This window comes from Heterocephalus glaber, unplaced genomic scaffold (assembly GCF_053883595.1).
Source record: "Heterocephalus glaber isolate CG9 unplaced genomic scaffold, H.glaber_assembly_v1.0 deba00001687, whole genome shotgun sequence".
NCBI lineage: Eukaryota > Metazoa > Chordata > Mammalia > Rodentia > Bathyergidae > Heterocephalus > Heterocephalus glaber.
This window is the reverse complement of record NW_028258412.1, coordinates 1,090,250-1,112,862: the sequence shown is the minus strand read 5'-3', so window position 1 is coordinate 1,112,862 and position 22,613 is coordinate 1,090,250. Positions and strand designations below refer to the sequence as shown.

The 22,613-nt window shown below is 47.7% G+C and overlaps 1 protein-coding gene across 1 annotated transcript in view; it reads left to right on the top strand.

Annotated features, from left to right (window-relative positions):
* Positions 1 to 22,613, top strand: part of Hic2 (HIC ZBTB transcriptional repressor 2) — a 66,721-nt gene that overhangs the window by 33,372 nt on the left and 10,736 nt on the right. The window contains exon 2 of the transcript XR_015446303.1: positions 21,842 to 22,003. The gene's annotated coding sequence lies outside the window, so the exon portion shown is untranslated. The remainder of the gene's footprint in view (positions 1 to 21,841; positions 22,004 to 22,613) is intronic.

Here is a 22,613-nt window from a genome sequence, read left to right as displayed (position 1 = left end):
CCCTGTCTCAAAACAAAACAAAAAGAAAGGTTGAGCCAAATGATAGTGGGATTAACCTAGTTCATTTCAGCTCCTGTTTCTGGCCACAGGTAACAAAGCCGTTCACCCCCGTGAGCTTCCCTGGCATGAGATTAGGACTAGCACTGAGAGGTTATCATTGCTCACTTCTGTGTCACAGGCTATGTGTCCAGGTCACGTCAGAGGACTCCTGAACATTTGCATATGTGTGTTGTATGCCAAGTCTTGTCTTTTTTTTTTTTTTGGTACCGGGTATGGAACTCAGACCTTGCGCTTATGGCAGGCAGCAGAACCACTGAGCTAAATCCCCAGTCCATCAAGTCCTGACTTTGGAGACAGACTACACTAACATGGTCCCTGGCCTTGGATCCTAGAATACTGTGGCAGAGTCAGACAGATGACAGCAAGGGGAATAAACAAAGAGAGACACTATTGTCCGCTGTGCCGAGGCCCTGCTCGAGACACAGCCCAAGCTCATTTACTTAACCCACCCCTCGGACCCCTTTTCTCCTCCAATTTGCAGGAGATAGTACAGAGGGCTCAGCATGAGCACCTCCTGGGAAAGGGCACATGGTGCTCCTCCCAGAAGTTTGGCCAGATTGCAGTGTCCCAGGGAGAGAACACTGCACACAAAGTTTGGGGTGGAATAGTCTGGCTGTCTCTGGAACCTTGCCATGGCTGGAGAGACAGTGAGGGGCTAGAGGTCAGGCCCATATCAGGCACCAGCAGGGTCACGAAGGACCTTAAAAGCCAAATCACAGCCAGGAGTGATCCCAGCACTCTAGGAGTCTGAGGCAGAAGGATCACTAATTCATGACAAGTCTTAGCAACTTAGTGAGACCCTGTCTCAAAAAGAAAGAAAGAAAAAAAAGGCTGGGGATATAGCTCAGTGAAAGAGTCTTAGATTCACTCTCCAATATTACAAAAGAGAGGAAGAAAAATCACAAGTGGGCTTGACCCAAAGGTAAAGAAGTCAAATGCACCTTCCTGCCACCATCATAGCATTGCCAAGGGCCATTGCTCTCAGGGGGCCGCCCAGGATGCCCTGTCCATGCCTGGGCCTCACTCTGATATCAGTGAGGTCACTAGGAGCCAGCAGTAGAAGCCACATAGGACAAGGAAGTGGCTGTTTCCATCCTGGGCAGGGGGTACCAGGAGGCTGGCCCACAGAGGAGTTGCCCAGCAGCATCCTCCAGGCGCATGGTGCCCTCCAGGACATGGCAGCACTGTCCTTGGGTCCCTCCTCCTCCCTACTCTGCTCATCCTCTGTATGGCCTGTCACTGTTGGGGACCCAGGCCACAGCATTCACAGAGCAGCCAGAGAGAAATGGTTGCTGACCAGCTTCTGTCCCTTGTAGGGACTCAGCACAAGGTGCACTGCTGGGGTGGGGGGCTTGCTCAGAGTTGAATGACTGTCTGGTCCAGCCTGTTCTCTGTCTGCCTTAAAAACCAGTGGCCCCAGCAGCTGTGCAAGTGTCAGGGGCACAGGTGACCCAATGTGTTCCTGAGGGAAGGACGGGAGGCAAAGGGAGGCCCAGCAGGGGAAGGGGTGGAAAGTTCTGGGAAATAGGCAACGGGTTGCCTGAGAAGTCAGTAGAAAAACATGGCCTGAGGCCCATGTGGGAGTCACCCAGCAGTGTCCTCCAGGCACAGGATGCCAGGTCTCTGCAGTGGAGACAGGCCCATCCGAGGATCTCTAGAGAAGTGATCTTTCATTGTCCTGCAGTGAGACAGCCATTCTTAGAGACAATGAGGGTGGAAGGTAGACATCTGGGGAAAGGACCACAGCAGATGCTTCTATGGATTCCCCCGTTTTTTTTTCTCATAGAAGGTCAGACTGGCTGAGGTCACTTCCTTCTTCCACTTGGTCATCTGGTTGTTCAGGCCAGTTGCTGCTTCTTGTCTGCTGATTGGCTAAAGCTTGAGGCACATGACTCAATTCCAGCCCATGATACAAGAAGGGAAGCAAGCTGAGGCCCTTCAAGGAAAGGTTTCCTCACCATAAAAGTAGATACAAGAGATCCTCTTTCCCCTTGAATATGATGGCTGGGTCTGGGATGCCATCTTTTTTTCTTGAGGGATGCCAGTCTGAGGAACAAACATTTCCACCCGGGCAGGTATTTGTTGCTTAGCACAGTGCCTGACACACAGTTGAGATCTAACACATAAATGCTAAGGGGGTAAATAAGTGACAAAACTGGGCCATTAATGCATTACTGAAATCCTGAATTAACAAGTTTTAACTCCCTCCCTAAATTGGGCTGTCCTTCTCTCTGAGACTACAAATATTCCTTTTGCCTTTAGCCAGTGTAAGTTTTCTAGTGTTTGCTGTCCAAATTATATAACTCTGTGTGAACTCTGTACTCAGTCCTCTCTCTTTGAAAAGGCCAGGGAATCACTTGATTTGTATAAAGATTGTGCCTATTTTGCAGAGGAAGGAACTGAGGAAAGGGGAGACTCTAGCTCTTGGCTCCAATTGGACAGCTCTTTTGGACCTTTCCCCATGTGTCACACGCCTCACTGTCCCTGCCTCCAGAACACCCAAGACAAAGTGAGCCTCCCCCTGTCACCAACATAAAAAATAAAAATAAATGAATTAAATACCTCAAGAAGTCAGAAACCAGGGTTGGTGGCGTGTGCCTGTAATCCCAACATTCTAGGAGGCTGAGGCAGGAGAATCACAAGTTTGAGCCCAGCCTCGTTAATTTAATGACTTAGGGAGACCCTATCTCAAAAAAAATAGGCTGCGGAGGTAGCTCAATACGAAGGCCCTGGGTTCAATCTTCAGTACCCCCTCACAAAAAAAGTCCGAATCCCTTGGAGTGGGGAGGGTATTTTTCTTTTGTGGGCAGGCCCATTCTATAGGCCTCTAGAAAAGTGACCTTTTCACAGCCCCACAATGTGCCACAGCAAAGAAAGCCCAGGCAACCATCTCATCTTCTGACCAACCCAGGGAAAGAGCCCAGGGCAGCAGAGTAAGTAGAGGAATGTTTTCACCTCAGCAGAGTTGAGGGAAAAGGAGGCAGGTTGCCCCCCTCCACCCAGACCTTCCACCATATGGGACTCAAGAGCTCCAGAGGGTGCATCACTCTGGTCCTTCTGGAAGCCAGGCCTGAGAGAGGGACACTCGTTTGCTGCCTTCAGAGTCCCCCTGCAACCTTGCCGCAGACCTAGCTCAGTGCGAGTGGGCATCTGCCTCTCACCCGACCTGGGCTCTGCACGTCTGGATGTCTACCTTTTGTGTGTGTGTGAGTCCAGGTGTCACCATGTGGTCCAAGCTGGCCTTGACTTACAGCAATCTTCCTGCCTCAGCCTTCTGAGTGCTGGGATTACAAGTGTGTACTTCCAACTTTTTATAGAAGGCCGGAAATTTGGACTTTTATAAGGAGCTCTTTTTAAATTTTGCATTAAACTTAAAAAAAGTAGGATCATCTGGGAAAAATGAATCTTTGCTGGTTGGATCCAGTCTGCCAATTTGTACCTTGTGAGTTATATGCCCAGCAGGGAAACTGAGGCCTAGGGAAATGAGCAGTATTGGGTAAAGGTTAAGAGCAGGCTTGAGGGCTGGGGATTTAGCTCAGTGGTGCAAGATCCTGAGTTTGATCCTTGGTACTGAAAAAAAGCAGGTCTGATCAGACCCAGGAGGATGACCTCAGGTGTTTTCCTGTGCCACTTCTTTCAAATGCATTGAGTCAAGGGTGCTATGTTCCTGGGCCTGGTGAATGTCCAGGTTGAGAATTGTGCCTGGCCCCGGGAGACTACTGCATTCCAGGATTGGAAAGAAACCCTTTGGGAAGTGAAGACAGCAGCTGTTGTGCCTGGGAAGCTGGCAGCCACATGGGTGCTCCTTGGTGCCCAAGCAGCCTGGAAGATCCACCTGAGCAGGTAAAAGTCCTCCCACGGGAATGCTGATGCTTCCCCCAGCTGGCTGCCCACCTTATACCAGCCTCACTCCTGCTCAAGGTGGGCCTGGGAGCTGCCCAGGGTTCAGCATGAAAACCTGGCTGAAATGCCAGTGCTCTCTGCTGTGCTTTGAATGTGTCTTGCAAAAGTTCTTGGGTTGGAAACCCAGTCCCCAAAGCCCTATGCGGACAGCCTTGGGGCTGGAGGTAATCAGAGTGACATGAGGTCATGAGGGTAGGGCCCCCAGTGGCATTAGTGGCTTTATAAGAGGAAGAAGAGAGAACTGAGCTGGTACACTTGCTGTCTTGCCATGGGATGCCCTCTGCCATGTTACAAAGCAGTAAGAAGGCCCTCACCAGATGGCAGAGCCATGCTTTGGACTTCCCAGCTTTCAGAACTGTGAGGCAATAAAAATTCTATTCTTTGTAAATTATCCAGTCTCAGGTGTTTTGTTATGGCAACAGAAAATGGACTTAGACACTGATCATTTGCTGCTGAAGCAAAGGTCACTTAGTCATGCTGGATGAAGCCAACTGGGTCCTGCAAGCTGGACCACAGTTGATGTTGAGACCACTGCTAGTGGTCAGGCAAGAGGTCCCTTGAACAGTGATACATGCATACCCGTGTTCATACCAGTATTATTCATAAGAGCTAATTCTTGGATATAGCCTATATATCTATCCATTGATGAATGGATAAAGAAAATGTGGTATTTATACACAATGGAGTACTGCTCAGGCATAAAGAAGGGTAGATTTGAGTTATTTGTAGGAGAATGGCTGTACTGAGATCATAATGCTAGCTAAAATAAATCAGACACAAAGTTAAATATCACATGGTTTCTCTTGTCTCTCTTTTTTGAGACAGGGTCTTGCTATGTTCAAGGCTGTCCTTGAACTCACTATATAGTCCAAGCTGGTCTTGAACTCATGGCAATCCTCCTCCCCAGCCTCCAGAGTGTTGAGATTACAGGTGTGCACCAGTACACCCTGCACATGGTTTCTCTTATATGAGAAACCCAAAGTATAAATACCTTAAAGGGTAAAATAAAAGATAGAGGAAGGTAGAACTTATACAGATGGGGAAGGGATTTAAGGATGGAGGGAGAAAAGGGAAAGGAGAAATAAAAAAGATTGAGATGCGATATGTATATGTATCAACTCCCCACAATGAATGTATTCATTATGTGTCTCAAACACATACAAATAAAAAAATTTTAAAAAGAAGTCCTTTGCCTTACTGTGTAGTGCATGCATGTAATTTCAACACCTGGGAGGCTGAGGCGGGAGGATTGCTGCAAGTTCGAGGCCAGCCTGGGCTACACAGTGAGTTCAAAGCAGACTGGACTACCTAGCAAGACCCTGTCCAAACAAACAAACTGTCCTTGAAATTTACTAGGTAGTTCTGGGACAAGGGCAGTGGGTTTTGCTGGGGAAGGGAGAGCACAGCCCAGGTCACCCAGCAGGTAAGCCGAGCTGAGTGAAACTGGTCCTCCTGATTCTGAAGCCAGGCACAGTTTCCCCCCAGGCACATTTGGCAATGTCTAGAGACACGGTTGTCACAGTGGGGGATGCAAGAACTCAGTCCGCAAATGGCAGTGGTGTCAGTGTCTAGGCTGAGATGCCTTCTGGCAGCCGATGATTCGCAGAGGTTGTGGGAGCACTCCCAGGGCACAGTGTCACTCAGACTTGTTCTCCCCTCTGCACCAACTCACAAAGAAGTGGTAAAGCTGAGACCTGGTGCCAGTCCTGACTGTCCCAGAAGCCATGCTCATCAAGGGGCTCTCCTCTCAGACATCACAAGCTGATGGCACCTGTGCATTCTCCCTTCCCCATGAAGCCTGGAGAAGGCTTCAGAGTCCATCTTGAAACTGAGCAGCAAGAAACTGCCCCACCAGCCCAGACAGGGAATACGAGGAGGCTCTGTTGCTGCGGTCAGTGGGGTGCAGAATGCCTGCCATATGTACTGCCTGCAGTCAGGAAGAATAATAAGCAGGTTTCAATTCATATGCTAATTCTGCTTAATTTTGATACTTGGTCTAGATGCCTCAGACACTTCTGTGACCCATTAGTCATGTCTGCCATAGGCATCAAAATAGGAAACAGCAGCACGTGTGCCCTGTTTATTTATTTCTTTTTATTATTATGGTATTTTATTAAAGCGGTGATGTCTTTCCTGTTGTTTCTGGGGATCTTAAGTTGGAACAGCAGGGTTGAAGAGAGAGAGAGTCCTGAGTGCTGCTTTCTGCCTGCCCAGGCCCCCATGGGCCAATCAGTGTCACCTGCTGAGGGTGGAAATGGGGCTCAAGAAGCTGTCTGGGAGAGCGGGCTGGCCCTCCTCTTCAGTCTGCTGCCAGCCTCCAGGCCTCCACCACATGAGCAGGGGGGACAGTGTAAAGGCAGTCTGTTGACTCATGGGGACCGGTGGTCTACACGGAGAAGGGCTGGCTCAGACAGCTTCAGCTAGAGAGAGCACACCAGGAAAGCCATGGAGGAGGCAGCTCACCTGGGCTGCCTGTGTGTAGAGAATGGCACAGAAGCTCCGCCAAGAACACAGATGGGAAGTGCCAGGGAGGCTGCAATGAGAGCCTGAATGTTTCCCATCCCATTTCATTTCTTGCTGATGATCCAACATGTTCCAGCAGCCAGCAGGGTCTGTCCTGTGGAGTGGTCATCAGGGTCAGTGGAGTCTGGGGCTCAGAGTCTGTTGGTGTCAATGGCTGTCACAGAGACAAGTGTTGATGAATGTGAGGTGGTGACTGGTGTTTGTACAGGGCTGGGCTGGGCATGCTGCAGTCAGCAGATCTGGCTGAGGAGCCCCTCCCTCCAGGGAGCAGCAGCCAGGTCAGGCTGTGGGGATGAAGGCCATGCAGCTTCTGGCCTTGTGGGTAGTGGTTCTGCTCCCAGTCCTTGTGCAGGCAGAAAGAGCCTCAGCACTGCAGGATGTTGCAGCCACTGCATATGTCTTGCTGGCTTTTGAGGGCACAGTTCCAGCAATTCTCCATGGATTCCTCTTGCCCGTGGAAGTTAACCCCATTTTATAGACAAGGAAACTGAAGCCTAGAGGGGCAGGTGGGAGGCCTGAGGCCACACATGTGGAAGAGGCAGAGGCAAGGCCCGAACCAGGTTTATTCCAGGCTTGGCTCTCAGTCAGGGTGATGGTGCCCCCCACCCCCCAGCAGACCACTCGGCAATGTCTATAGACCTGTTTGTCCTCACGAGGGTGTATGTGTGGAGGGCACTACTGGCATCTAGGTCAAAGCAGAGTGTGACTGAACTTCCTGCAGTGCTCAGAAGGGCTCCACTGCAAAGACCTGTCCAGCCCAAAATGTCAGTAGTGCTGTGGTTGAGAAACAGCTCTAGGCCCTGTGGCGTGAGGTCCAGAGAGGGGAAACACTGTGCAGGCTGTTCAGCAGGATAGGGGCCAGAAGGAGTGCAAGGCTGGGCTGTGGAGCTCAGTTTTAAAGCAGTGGCTTAACCCGGCTGGTGGGAGTGTGGAGGTGAGCTTCCATCGGTTTGTCTGAAGTGAGAGGCTCCGAAGTGAAGTTGAGTAGCGTGGCTAGATACTAGAAGCCCGAGCCCGTGCTGATAACCAACAGCAGCAGCAGCCCCTCCTGTGTGCGTGGAGGGGTAGGTGCTCCCACTCACCCCAGTATTCCTGGTCTTAACGGCCATCACAAGAAGCCCCGTTGAGCGCTGCCTCCAGGTTGCTGTTGGGGAAGCAAGGGACATGCTTACATCTCGGTGTTGTTGGTGCCACCCCATGTTGGCCCTCTTCTGTGGGGTTTTTGTCAGGTTGTTGATGACATGAGGCTTGCTGGTGCAGGCAGTCAGCGACAGGTCAGCTCCCGTGTGGAACTCGAGAGCGTGCGGGGGTCGGGGGTCAGGGCAGAAAGCCCAGAGTGGGTCTGCCTGCAGACGCGGCGATCTGCACCCGGTGCCGGTGCCGGTGCCGACTGACTCAGCACCTGTGTGAACGCTTCCTGCAGACTACACCAGCAGGTGGGTGTGCAGACAAGGGGCGTGACCATGTGGGGGCGTGGTCACAGTGGGCGCGGGCCTCCAAGACGTGGCCATCCAGGGGGCGTGGCCATTCAAGGGGGGCAAGCCACCCGGAGCATGGCCTTTCTGAGTGTAGCTGTTCAGGGTGTGACTATTCAGAATGTAGCCTTTCCTGGCATTGCCCTTTGGGGCATGGCCAAGGGAATTGGAGGATGTGGGGGAAGTTTTATACACTGGACTCCAACATAATTTTCTTTTTTTCTTTTGAGACAAGTGTCTCGCTCTGTAATTCAGGCTGTCCTTGAATTCATTATGTAGCCCAGACTGGCCTCAAACTCGAGGCGATCCTCCTGCTTCAGCCTCCTGAGCGCTGGGATAATATAGGTGTGTGTCACTATGCCCAGCCTCCCTGCGCTGGACTAAAAGACGAAAAAAGGAAGGTGCTGGATGCTAGTGCCCCATCACAGCCCTCGGAGTTTCATGATCCTCACAGTACAGATGGAGAAACTGAGGTGTAGGGAAGAGAGGTCATGTGGCTAGAAAGTAGCAGGATGAGGACTTGTACCCAGGTCCATGCCTCCAAGTCCATCTCTCAGTTGCAGAGCTGTGGTAGGCAAGGCCCATGTGGGCTGAGGGACCAGTGCTGCCGAATGTGGCATGGTCAGAGCTTCAGACACCCACCTGCTGCCTACACTTGCGCCTCCTCCTTGGGCTGGGAGAAGTGCCAAGGTCTGTGTGTCCTCAGGCCTCCGGGCCGCCAGAGGCTCCATGTAGAGGGGATATCAGCTCCATGGGGATGTGTGGGTGGTCTGGCCTGAGGAGAAGGTGACAGTCATCCAGGGTCCCACAGGGCAGAGACACAGCCGGCTTGGGGTACAGAGTTGGGTTCAGAAGGTAGAAGCTGGGGAGAGGGCCAGAGCCTTGTGTGGCCACAGCAGAAGGCAATACCCAGGTTTCAGATGCTCCCTAGGACGTGAAACTTGGGGTTAAGGAAGTCACACTGCAGGGGCCAAATTTTAAGTTCGAAGGATATTCAACTTGTGAGGATCCCAAAGGCAAGAACTTTTCAGTCACACAAGCTGCTTTAGTTTGAAAGGAAAAAGGGGGAGCTGCAGAGAATTTTGGCTTTGGGATATAAAATTCTTGGGCATGGAATCTTCATATCTAGCAATCTGAAAGGCCAACTTTGATCCATACCCTTAGACCTGAGAGTCCTTGAGCTTGGGTGCATGCTGTCTTTGCCCCTGATGCTGCTGGCTCAGACCCATCATCTACATTAAATTCTGTGTCAGGGCCCATTGCTGCTCAAGTCTGATTCTGGTTCTCAGATCACTAGACTCTCTGCATCTCCAAGTCTTGGAATCTTTGGTTCCAAAGCTCAGGATATCAAAATAGAAGGGGGAATTATTCTTCATCCATCCAGTCATTCATTCATTCAACCTCAGTTCCCTCCTGGTGCATGCTGGCATTTAAGGGATGCATGCTGGCAAGGAGATGGGGTCTCTACTGACACCCCACACCCCCTCCAGCCTGCCTGGAGTCCCACCTTGGTAACAAGATGTCAAGGAAGGTGGAGATGGTGAATGTGAGCACGTTGCTGGTGCCTTTGGCCATGTCCAGGAGCACAGGGGTGGTGTCTTAAGGCTGTTGCTCCGGTTTGGCAGGGCCTGGGGCAGGCAGGTCTTCCCCAGGGATAGCCCAGGGGGACAGACATATAGGATGAGGCAGGGCTCAGCTCTGGGCTGCTGGGCAGGGAGTCAGATGCCCTGGGTCCAGGACTCTGACATGCCACCTCTATGAGCCTGTTTCCTGTCTGTCTGATGGGGACATAGGACCACTCTTACCTGCCTCTAGTTGGAGTAGAAATGCTTTGAAATGTGGGTGGCCACATCCTACAGATTGCTCTATAATTAATCTTATCTGGAGGAATTTTTAAAAGGGAATGGAGGATTTAAAAATTCACCCAGGCTGAGGGTACAGGTCAGTGGTAGAGCACTTACTTAGGATCCATGAGGTCCTGGGTTCCAGAAAAAATACAAAGTCAAACATACTTTACCTCAGAACATCTCAGTCTTTAATGTGCCAATGGGGCACTATGGGCCTCTGAAAGCAGACTGCACGAGGCAGCCTGTGCTCACCTAGCACAACATAGAATCCTTTGCCCCATGAGACATTCATGTCAGTGCTTTGGAGGAGAGTGGAGGCTGCAATATGCCCCACCGTGAGGACTGAGCAGCTGGCGCATGCAAAGTTACCTCAGGAGGCTGCTCTGGGGATTCCACAGGGGCAGTGGTAACACTGAGGGTCTAATCCACCGCTAACCTCTCATGAAGTCATAGTGCTCTTAGAACTACTGATTCACACTGCCGCTCACTAAATGCTTGCCAATGTCCCTTTGCAGTTTTCTTTTCCTGATTATTTTTACGGGTATAGAGAGGCCTGGCCTGTGTGTGGGGTGTGCTAGGAGGCGGCTTGGTTAGGCCTTGGATATGGGTGTTTCTCTTTTTATTTTTGTACAGGAGATTGAACTCGGGACCTTGCACTTGCAAGGCGGGCGGCGGAACCCCTGAGCTAAATATCCGGCCTGGGTGTGGGTATTTCTAAATAAGATCCCTTGCATCACCACTGGGACGCTCTGGGGTAGTGAGGGGCTCTCGACCCCCTGACTCCAAGCTTGTACCCTCAAACAAGGCTGTTCTGGAGGGTGGAGCTGAGCCTGGACCAGGCTGCAGGCTGAACCCTCTGGGCTTTGGGAAGTGCAGAAAAAGTGAGTGAGCCTCATCCTGAGCCAGGATGCCCAGGAGCTGGGAGTAGGGCAAACCGAGAAGTGGAAGCTGGGACCACTGCCCAGACTCTTTGCCCACTTCCAACCCCCCTCAGGGGAGCAGTGACTCCTGGGCCCCAGCTGTTTTGTGACCAGCACTTTATAGAACGATCTTTCCTCAGAGGCCAAGACTACTATTTTTTGTTCCCCAGTTTACAAATAAGGATAATGAAGCTCAGAGAAGCCACATGGCCCTTGAGTGATGGTGTGAGGGCCCCCTGAAGGTGGTGGTCCACACCTGTAATCCCAGAACTTGGAAGGCTGAGGCAGGAGGATCAAAGCAAGTTCAAGGCTGGCCTGAGCTACATAGTGAGTTCAAGGCCAGCCTGAACTACATGGTGAGATTCAAAAAAGCGGTAGACTTGGGAATCAGACCAGATTGGGTGCGTTCAGGGTGGTGGTATGGCTGTAGACTAGACTTGGGAATCAAAGCCATGTGGGCAGACTCTGCCTACCTACTCCACTGACCTTTCCATAAGGAAGGACTGAATGAATAAGTGAGGGTAGGTAGTAAAGGCCCAGAGAGGTTAAGTGACATGGCAGAGGACACTCAGGACCTGTCTAGCTCTGGGGTCCTCTGGCCCAAGGGGTGAGCCTGAGGGGAAAGGCAAGCTCCAGTGCCAGACCTCTGGCCATGCATGCCTGAGTGACTCACCTGGAACTCATCAGTCAGGTGCTTCTTGTGGGTCAGCACGAAGGGGAGCAGCCTGCCCAGGTTGTCAGTGGAGCCCTAAGACCCAGTGTCTCAGAAGATGGGTCAGTGGAAGACTTTAAGTATGAGAGTGACAGCTGGGGTGTAGGAGCTTGGGGCTCTGTGGCTGCTTCCTGGGGGTGGGGTGGGGAAGAAGGGTAGTGGGGGTTTTGTCCTCTGTCTGCTTCACTGTCTCTGGCCTTAGGGAGCCAGAGATTTGGCCAGGAACCAAAGCCCCAGGGAAGGACCAGACTAAGGGGTAGGGACAGCTGGAAACACGAAGTAATATTTTATCCAGCAAGCTATAGCTAGTACCTACTGTGTGCTGGGTGAAAATAAACAGAAAAAAGTAAACACAAACCTGTCCATTGGTCCACCCATCCACTCACCCACCCAGCCATCCACCCACCCATCCATTTGTAATTTATTATGTACATACTAAGGGAAACAAAGACTGAGAGAGACAGAGGGAAAATGAAAGAACAGCAAACTAAGAAACAAAGCCTGTCAGTCATTCCATTACTTACTCATTAATTATTTATCCAACAAACAATTGAGACAAATAAGTCCAGGCTTATAGGTACTCAGCCCAGGGCCCAAGACATAGTAAATCTTCCATCAGTGTTAGCTGTGATTGCCATGACTGCCGAGTGCTACAATGTCTGCAGTCTGTCTGGAGGGGAGAGATGCCTAGCTGCAGGGGCAGGTGAAAGAAGGACGTGACCCAGAGTGGGCTGGGGAGGGAAACACTGGGAGAATGTAAGGGGGAAAACAGATGCTAAGAGAAGGAAGGCTGGGGATGCTCATTCGGTCATTCAACAAATGTTAATACGTATTTATTTATTTATTTATTTGGTACTGGGGATCAAACTTGGGACCTTGAGCTTGCAAGGCAGGCGCTGGAACCACTGAGCTAAATCTCTGACCCTGGGTACCTATTTATTGTGTGCTGGGTTCTGAGAGGGAAAGAGCTAGCTCAGGTCATCACAAGAAAGGAATCCTGTCAAGTTTTCACTTGTGGATCCAGGATGGAGCAGCAGCGAATATTTGTTTTGTTTTCTTTTTTTTGTTGTTTTTGTTTTTTTGAGACAGAGTTGTGTTGTGGAGTTCAGACTGGCCTTGAACTCACTATGTAGCCCAGGCTGGCCTCAGACTTGAGGCAATCATCCTGCCTCAGCCCTCAAGAGTGCTGGAATTACAGGTGTGAGCCATCATGCCCAGGCTAATATTTGTTTTCTTTTTTTTGGTACCAAGGATCAAACTTGGGACCTTGCGCTCTCTAGGCAGGCGCCAGAACCACTGAGCTAAATCCCTGCCCCTAGTATTTGTTTTCTTAGATTGTAAGAGAATCTTGAAGGGGACAGGAAAAGCCTGTGAGGGGCAGGGATATTTGGATGGGGGCCTGGCACCTGGAATGGGATAAAAGGGAAGAAGAGGCCATGTATGGTGGCAAACACCTATAAGCCCAGTGTTTGGGATGCTGAGGCAGGGGGATTCGAAGTTCCAGCCCAGCTCGGGTAACTTAGCAAGACCTGGTTTCAAAAGAAAAAATAGAAAAAAGGCTGGAGACTAGCTCAGTGAGAAAGCCCTGGGTCAATTCCTAGTCCTGAAAAGCAGGGGAAGAAAAGGCAGCAGGACAGTGAGGAGGGGGAGCCTGGGGCACCTGTGGAATGGTGCAGTCTGAGGCTCTTGGCAGGGAGGAGAGAGGAGGGTGGGGAGGGAGGCGCGGATGGGAAGGGGTTGGGGATGATGTGTGAGTAGGAGGCAGACTCGGGGAAGGGGCTCAGGCTCCCGGAAAGGCCCAGTGTGCTCCTTCCAGCCCCCACTGCGCGGCTCTCTGGCCTGTCTGTGGGACCCCACTTCCTGCGCTACCCTCAGATAAACACGACTGTGAGCTCCTGCACTCCAGATCAGTTTGGGGGGAATAATCTGGGTGGCAAAGGGGTGGGGGGACAGGAACCAGAGGTTTCTGAGGTTTGGTGGTGCTGGAGAGAAAGTAACAGATGTGTCCAAACACCCCCTCAACACACACAGCTTGCCAGTGAGGAAACAGGCTCAGAGAGGTGAAGGCGCTCATCCAGCATGCCTGGCTCCGGAGAAGGGATTTGGGACTAGAACCCGTGTAGCCCCAGGACCTATGCTTTTGCTGGACACTTTACAAGGACAAAGCGGCTCAGGAAGGAGGCGTGAGAGGAGGAGCTTGAGGAAGAACGGTGCAGCAGAGCTTGGAGAGAGACCGTCCGTTCCCCAGAAGTGGGACCTGAGACAGTCCCCTGGCCTTCCTGTGCCTCAGTCTCCCCACCTGTGGCATGGTGGTGTTGCGGTGCCCACCCCAGGGCATTGTCAGTAACACAGGAGGTTCGTTGGCACATTGGGCATGGCACCAGGGCACGGAGCACACACTTGGTGACGGACAGCTGCTGTTGGCATCATCAGGGTTCATATGTGCTGTCAGTGTTAGGGGACCGTTTGGTTATTTTGTATAACTTCTTTTTTGATATCTTCTATTTGATAATAGAGACACAATTCTCATCATTTCAGTTCTTTACACACGCTTTTCTTTATTTCTTTGAATATATAATCATTTATTAAAAGTCTTTGTCTAGCTCAATATCTGGTTTTCTCAGTGTGCAATGGCAATTTTTTTCTGTATATATAATACCTTTTTCTTTTCTTTCTTTCATACGTCATAATTTTAATTTAATTTTATTTTTGGTTTTCTTGACACAAGGTCTCGCTATGTAGTTCAGAATGGACTTGAACTCACTATGTAGCCCAGGCTGGCCTGGAACTTGCAGCAATCCTCCTGCGTTAGCCTGCCGGGTTCTAGGATTACAGGTGTGTACCACCACGCCCAGTTAATGTGTCATAATTTTTAAATAATATAGTGTAGTAGTCCTGGAAGTCAGATACCCCTTCCCAAAGTTGTTATTGTTATAGCTGTTAATTTTATGAAGATGACCACATTTTTAGGCTAATTCTGGAAATCCGTATTCTTCAGATGTTGCCACTGAACTCTGCTCAGTTCACCTACTGGTCAGCTAGCGAGTGGACAGGGGTTTGCTTAAAGGCCAAGAACCAGTCAGTCTTCCAGCCTTTGTCAAGGGGTTGTGTGTGTGTGGGGGTGAAGTCTTCAGCACTTCTCTGGCCTACCTGTTCCCTACTGAATGGAAACAGCTTTCAGCTCAGCCGCATGAAGAGGTTAGGGTCTCTCAGGTCTTTCCTTGTCATGCATGTGTGCATCCCCTTCTGGCTCCTAGAAGTATAGCAAAGCTTTCAAGACACCCTGGGGATATGTTAGTCCCTAGATTTTTCTTTTCCGTTTTTGGTCAGCTGCTTGTTTGTCACAGTTGGTGTTGCTACCTACCACAACCACAAAGTTAGACAGCCACCACTGATTGTCCTTTTGTTTTGTTTTTGAGGCAGGGTCTCAATATGTATTCAGGCTGGTTTTGAACTTACTTTGTAGCCCAGGCCGGCCTCACATTTGGAGCAATCTTCTTGCCTCAGCCTCCAGAGGGCTGAGGTTACAGGCATGTGCCACCATGGCTGGCCACTGATTGTTTTTTAAAAGTGCTCTTGAAGCCAGGCATGGTGGCTCATGCTTATAATCCCAGCACTCTGGGAGCCTGAAGCAGGAGGATCACAAGTTCAATTCCAGCCTGGGCAATTTAGTGACTTATTGAGACCCTCTCTCAAAATGAAAAAAAGCGTAGGGGATGTTGCTCAGTGTGGAGGCCCTGGGTTCTAGCCACTGAGCTAAATCCCTGGTCCCTGTAGTAAATTATTTTAAAAAATCGACTAGGTGGATAAATATCATGTGAATGAGTGATGAAGAACAACTGGAATGCCGGGGATTTAGCTCAGTTATTCTGCTGCCTGCTTCGCAAGTGGAAGGTTCCAAGTTCAATCCCTGGTACCAAAAAAACAAAACAACAAAAAAAGAATGACTGGAATGAAGAGAACAAACAAGATAAACTCTTAGCATAATATTTTCTTTTATTAAAATCTGAAAAAAAAATCTGGATACATGAATATTTGCTGTATTATTTATTTATTTATTTTTGGTTTTTTCTGGAGACAGGTTCTTTCTATGTAGCCCAGGCTGGCCTCGATCTTGTGGTGATCCTCCTGCCTCAGCCTCCTGAGTACTGGGATTACAGGTGTGTGCCACCATGTCTGGCAGCCATATTATTTTCATCATTTAAACTTTTAGAAGAAAGTCATAATAGACTGGGGCTTTCTAGGAACTTCAAGCCTGTTATACAATGGTTTTGAAATGGATTTCAAATATGGAATGTCAAGTTCTGGTTTTTGTTTTGCTTTTAAATAATCATAAGCTCAAACCACACAGAAAAAGGTGAAGCATTGGCATCTTTCTATCTAAACATCTCCATAAGACTTCTGTGCTCTGGGCAGGGAAGGGACATGGTTGGCATTGCTTCTCTCCTGTAGCTGCCAAAGAAAAGAAGGAAGCAGCTTTATAATCTGTCACTTGGAAGAATATAGAGTCCTTTCCCTGAACTTCAGACAGCCCATCAATGGCGGGGGACAAGTATGTCAGTTCTCTCTTACACATAGGAAGTAGATAATCTGAATTGTGAGGATATGAAGTCATTTTTTCTATGACTACTTGACAAGGATAAAGATTAGGGGTCAGGCATGGTGGCACACACTTGTAATCCCAGCACTCAGGAGGCTGAGGCAGGAGGGTCACCATGAGTTTGAGGCCAGCCTGGGCTACTTAGTGAGTTCAAGCCCAGCCTGAACTACATAGCAAGGCCTTGTCTCAAAAGCAAAACAAAACAAAATAAAAAGTAAAGATTAGGAACACATGCCTGGCTTGGTTTGGCCTCAGCCAGCAAAAGCTTAGACAGTGTTCTCACTGTGATGTGAAGCTACTAGGTGGCACCCAAGATGAAATTTGCTAAACCGGGCGTGGTGGCGCATGCCTATAATCCCAGAATTTAGGAGGCTGAAGCACAAAGATTGCTGTGAGTTCAAGGCCAGTTTGGGCTACATAGTGAGTTCAAGGCCAGCCTGAACTACATAGTGAGACTGAGACTCTGTCTCAAAAAACAGAAACAGGGCCGGGGATTTAGCTCAGTGGTTCCGCTGCCTGCCTTGCAAGTCCAAAGTCCCAAGTTCGATTCCTGGTACCAAAAAAAAAAAAAAAAAAAAAAAAAATCCACACAAAAAACCCCCAAACAAAAACAAAAAAGAAAAGAAACTTGCTGGCATTGTACCTGAGATTTTAGAGAGAGGAAGAAAAATGATTTCATAATGTTAATGGGGAATTCATTACTCAAATGGAGAAGGAATTTCCATCCTCATATGGCGCCAAGCAAAGTAGCCTCTCTCCAGCCCAGGGGCCCCAGGAGATAGATGTCTTTAGATCCCCTGTGTCATGGCTGTGTAGTGGCCGGAATCAGTCTTTGATAGAAAGATAATGAAAGAAGCTCACAAAATTCAAGAAGTGTGTCAAAGCACTGAATGTACCTCCTAACCTCCAGCGTGCAGAGTGCCTACGGGGAGCCCTCCACTGGTGCTGAAGGGCCAGGTCATTTGCATTCTCCTTAGATGGGGGGCTTTAAAGTGTCAGGTTGGTTTCTTCTGTTTGTTATGTTTTGTTTTTATGTCTTCTGAAACCCAAAAATAGCCAATAGTATGAATTCAACAAAAATTTGTTCAATGAATAGGCTGAATCAAGGGCAGGAAATGAACACTGACATAGTTCTCCTTGTTCTTTGCTCTTCATTGCTTTCTCACCTTCCTCCTTATTTTGCAGTATCAGAGATTGAACCTAGGCCTTTTGTGCTGAACTACATCCCCAGAGCTTTTAATATTTTTAAAATTTTGGGCCGGGGATTTAGTTCAGTGGTTTTGCCGCCTGCTGCACAAGCACAAGGACCTGAGTTCGATCTCCGGTACTGAAAAAAACCAAAACATAAAATTTTTAAAATTTTGATGCAGGGCATGGTGGTACCTGTCAGTACTTGCAAGGCTGAGGCAGGAGGATCACTCTGAGTTTGAGGCCCGCCTGGGCTGCACAGTGAGTCGAAGGCCAGCCTGAACTACATAGCAAGACCCTGTCTCAAAAAGCAAAACAAGGGGCCGGGGATTTAGCTCAGTGGTTCCAGCGCCTGCCTCGAAAGGGCAAGGTCCCGAGTTTGATCCCCAGTACAAAAAAAAAAAGGTACTAATAAAAAAATTAAAAAAAAAAAAAAGCAAAACAAAATACATTTTGAAAAATTTTGAGACAGGGTCTTGTTAAGTCTGGAAGTTGTTCAGGCTGGGCTGGAACTTGTGGTCCTTCTGCGTCAGGCTCCCAGAGTGTTGGAATTACAAGCATGAGCCATGATGCCTGACCCTTTATTTGTGTGTGTGTGTGTTTGTTTGTTTGTTTTTTGGTACCAGGGATCGAACTTGGGACATTGAGCTTGCGAGGCAGGCGCTGGAACCACTGAGCTAAACCCGCGGTCCCCCTTTTGGTTTTTTAACACAATCTTAACCAAAAATCATGTGACGTAATTATTATGACTTTTGCTTTGTAGAAGCAATATTCATGGGATATAATCACAAATTATCTTCAATTTTATTTTGCAGCATCCTTTAAATTCTGCTTTCCTTGCCCTTAAACAGGGACACCCAAATTTCTGACTTCTTGTCACTTCCAAGTCCTATAGTCACTTTAGTTTGGGCATCGACTATAATTTAGTAATTTTAACTGTCTAGTTATTATAGGTGGCTAAGTTAGATAGAAATTAAAGTACAGTCAGAGAGGGGCTGGATTCTCAAGGAAGTCAGCACTTGAGATATCAGAGGGCAGGGGATTTAGCTCAGTGGTGCCACTGCCTGCCTCGCAAGCTCAAGGTCCCGAGTTCAATCCCCAGTATCCCCCTTCCCCCCAAATTAAGACATCAGAATATGGGCATGGAGACACACCTGAAGATAAAGAGGCAATAGCCAGTCCTGCATGCCTCCCTAAGGAATAAGCAGTAACTTGGAATTATACTGTAACTAGCACCACCTGGTCCAGGAAGTACAGCCAGGCATCAGTCTTCCAGGTGGGTGGCCAGAGCATCCAGACTCATCCCTTTCCAAAAATGCCTTTATTCTTTCCCTTGCTACATACCCTTGCTGTGTGACTCATTTCCCTACTGGAGCAGCATTAACTAAGCGGCTACATTTGCAGTCATAAGGTATAGGTTGATTGAAGTTTGACCCAAGTTGTATCCATGTTGTGACTTTGCTGTATAACTTACCCCTGACAAAGGGCCTTGGTGGCAACCCTATTTGGGATCCCCGCTGGAAATCCAGGAGCTATTCTTCTCTTCTTATTTGCAATAAAACTCTCCTAACTCCTTCCTTGGGTTCACAATTTCATTCCTCAGTGTTGTGGGACCACGAAGTTGGCATATTTGACATCTAACAGGTTGGGGGTTGTATTCTCCTATATCACAATGTTATATAGTAACACAATTTGTTTCACTCAGAATCACAGCTCTTCTCTTCTCCAGAAGGGGACAGGTCTGCTCAGTCCTCTCCACTCCCTAACAGGTTAGAGAGGAAAGAGGAGAAGGACAGATGACAAGACAGAGAAGTTTCTTTGAGTACTGCTTTTAAGGTGTTCTGAGATCTCTACTAAGAATATTTGTTTGCAAATCTCAAGATGCGAACTAAAATTTTCTGTTGATCTCTTGCTTTTCCTCCTCCCCCTCCTCCCCCTCCCTTCTCCTTTTTCCCCTTCCCCTTCCTCTTTCCTTCCATTTCCTCTTCTCTCCTGCTCCTCTTCTCTTTCTTCTCCTTCTCTTTCTCCTCTTTGAGAAAGGGTCTCACTGTGTAGTCCAGGCTGGCCCGGGAAGTCATTAAATTCCCAGGCTGGCCTTGAACTTGGCTCTCTCCTGCCTCAGCCTCCTGAGTGCTGGGATTATAGGTGTGCATCATCATCTCCAACTTAATTTTATTTTCTTTAGCAAAGGTAATTTATTAAATACTGTGTAATTTCCTCCTTCTTTTGTGGGAACACAAACTCAAATTTTTCTTTCTTTCTTCTTCTTCTTTTTTTTTTTTTTTTGGTACCGGAGATCGAACTCAGGTCTTTGGCTTGCGAGGCAGGTGGCAGAACCACGAGCTAAATCCCTGGCCCCCTATTTCTTATTTTTTGAGACAGTTTTCACTGTGTAGTTCAGGCTGGCCTTGAACTCACTATGCAGCCAACACTGGCCTTGAACTCACAGTGATCCTTCGGCTTCAGCCTTGCCATGCTGGAATTACAGGTGTGCACTACCGTGGTGGCAGAATCTCAAATTTTCAGCAGAGATTTTTCACAACTCCCATGTGAACATCTCATTCCCCCTGTTTTCTAGATGGCTGCTTGGAGTAAACACTACACTTCCAGCCTCTGGTTTTTTTGGTACCCGGGATCGAATTAAGGACCTTGTGCTTGAGAGGCAGGTGCGAGGACACTGAGCTAAGTCCCCAGTCCCCATCTCCTTCCTTTTGAGATTCTGGGAAGATGAACCCATACTCACCCTATCCGTGCTTGGATTTTCCAGTGCTGCTCAGTCTCCACCTTCCTAATTGTTCTCTTGTGCTGCTTGCTTAAAATATTTCTTGCAACAAGTGGGCATGAATTGCCACAGTGAGCACATCCAGTGGAGGGGCGCACGTCACACTGTGCCTTCTCCACACCTCTACTGCCTCTGACCCTATGGACACAGCTTCCTCCGTAGAGCTCCGTTGTCCTCAGCAGGCTCCCGGGACACCACTCCCTGCTGGCTCTTTTCCTGTGTTTCTCCCTGGTCCATCCCTTGGACCACTCCTTTCTACCTATTTATTACTCATTTACCTTGGGGATCTACCTACAGGCACTATCAGCATTCTCCAAAACGAGAAGCTGGGATACAGGGTCCCCAGTCAGCTCAGATGGCCAGCATTTGTTCCCCTTTTCCTCTGCATTCTGGGGAGGAGAAGGATGAGGGGAGGTGGAGGAGAGAGAAGAGGGAGGAGGAGGAGGAAGTCTTTCAAAGGAACAAGAAAAGAAGCTATAACGATCCCTGGTACCAAAAAAAAAAAAAGAAGCTATAATGCAGTGGGAAGCTATAGGGCAGTGGGTATGTACTTGATTGTTAAACTGGGCAGACTGGGTTCAAATCCCACCCTCGCTACTGGGGTAGTTGTGGATTTGGGTAAAATATCAAATTTCTATTTTATGCTCTTCTCTTTTTTATAAAAGAATTTGCATAGTGCCTACCTCTCAGGTTTGTTATGAAAGAAAATCCTTTATTATTATGTGTATAAAAGACTCAGTAACATGTGAATAGGAAGTGCTTATATGAACACTTACATGCCTGTATGGTTGACAAAGATTCAACTTTACAATGCCTTTAAAAATCAAATATATTTGATAAATATTAAACATGCCAACAAGCAAAAAAGGTACTTTGCATTTGATCTGCAAAACTATTGTATAAAACTAGGCATATTTATGCTTAAATTTTCATTACCTGTTGCTTTACTTTGGGGATGTATATTCCCACAACTGTGTGTCTGGTAGTAAAGCTGATACCCAATACCAGTAAATTGAAGCCTCAGATTTTACATTTCTTTAAATGTTATAGTGCAATTCTAGAATAACAAATTGACATTCTTATACTATACAAGATCTTGGAGTCCTTTCCTATATTAGTTCAGTGGAATATTGTCAGATTAAGATCAGTACCATGGTAGAGAGGAAATAATAACAGAATCTGCATTTTGGTTGCAAAATCCTTCTGTAACATTTAAATTTCTTATTATTATGCATTAGATTTTAAATCTTTTATTCCTTAATTTTACTACTCTAATTACACTTGTAGCATACCCCTAAAAAAACTCTTTTAAATATCTTCCATTTAAGTTTACTTTTCATTGCATAATTTTCTCAAAATTTTTAAAATGTATTGATTTAAATGTTATAAATAAAGTTAATGAACAAAAAATAAAATAAAATTGGGCTGGGGATTTGGCTCACTGGTTCTGCCGCCTGCCTCACAAGTGTCAGGTCCCGAGTTCGATCTCCAGTACCAAAAAACAAACAAAACAAAACAAAAAATAAAATAAAATAAAGTAAAATTTAAAAAGTTGGGGGTGTAGGATGTAGCTCAGTGGGAAGGCCTTGGGTTCAATTCCCAGTACAGAAAAAAGTTACTTTGACACAACTCCAATGACTCCTTTAATATAAATCTAAGGACTTCTCCTTCTGTAATCTGTCTTTATTATATATTTTAAAAATTCCTATTGTCAGAATGATTATACAAGAGTTGTTATATTACACAGACTACACAGCAGAGTTTGCAAAGTGTCTTTGGCGACCATGGGAGCCCTGTGACCCCACCAAGATGCAAAAAATTATTTTTATAGCAATGCAGTGATGGTAAAGAAGTGCTGTTGGGGAAATCTGTCATCCTCTAGCGAGACTCAGCACAGGAAGACAGGACGGTACTGGTGGACACTGTGTTCCTCACTCACTGTCACAGCTGACAAGCAAGCAGACAAACAAAGCATAACAAACATCAAACCCAGGTAAGTGTTTATTCAGGATAATGAAATGGGAAGCACACAGAGAGCACTCCTGCTGCAGGGTAAAATATGCTGGTTTCATATTTCTGAGGAAAAACAGTTATGCAAATATTTGAGTCATTGACCATTTGATGAAACGTCCTCTGCAGCCCTTCTCTCCTCCTCAGGTGGCTGACCTCACATGGCTCAAAGCAAGGGGACTATTCCTATTTTGCTTGATATTATGTTCCCAGCAACACCTGACAGAAAAGTCTTGATGAATATTAACTTGATGACAAATGAAAGAATTTCAGGGAGTGTACCTGGGTTCAGTTTTGGAAAAGAATCTGGGTGTCCTTCTGATACCCAGGGTTTCCCCTCGCTCCAAGACTGGCTTGGTCTGTGACTACCTCTTGAGAAGCCAATAAATCTAAAGCCTTTCTTTTTGCTGAGTAGGAATATGTTTTTTTTTCTACAATAAATACATTTATCATGAAGGCAATCAATGGAAAAGGTTTTTGATAATCAGGGTCTCCACGGAATGTAAGGTACAGTGATCACAAATACAGTGACCCCAGATTGTGAACATAATAAGTTGTACAAGCAGCAGAACTAAACAATCAGTAGGTGGTGG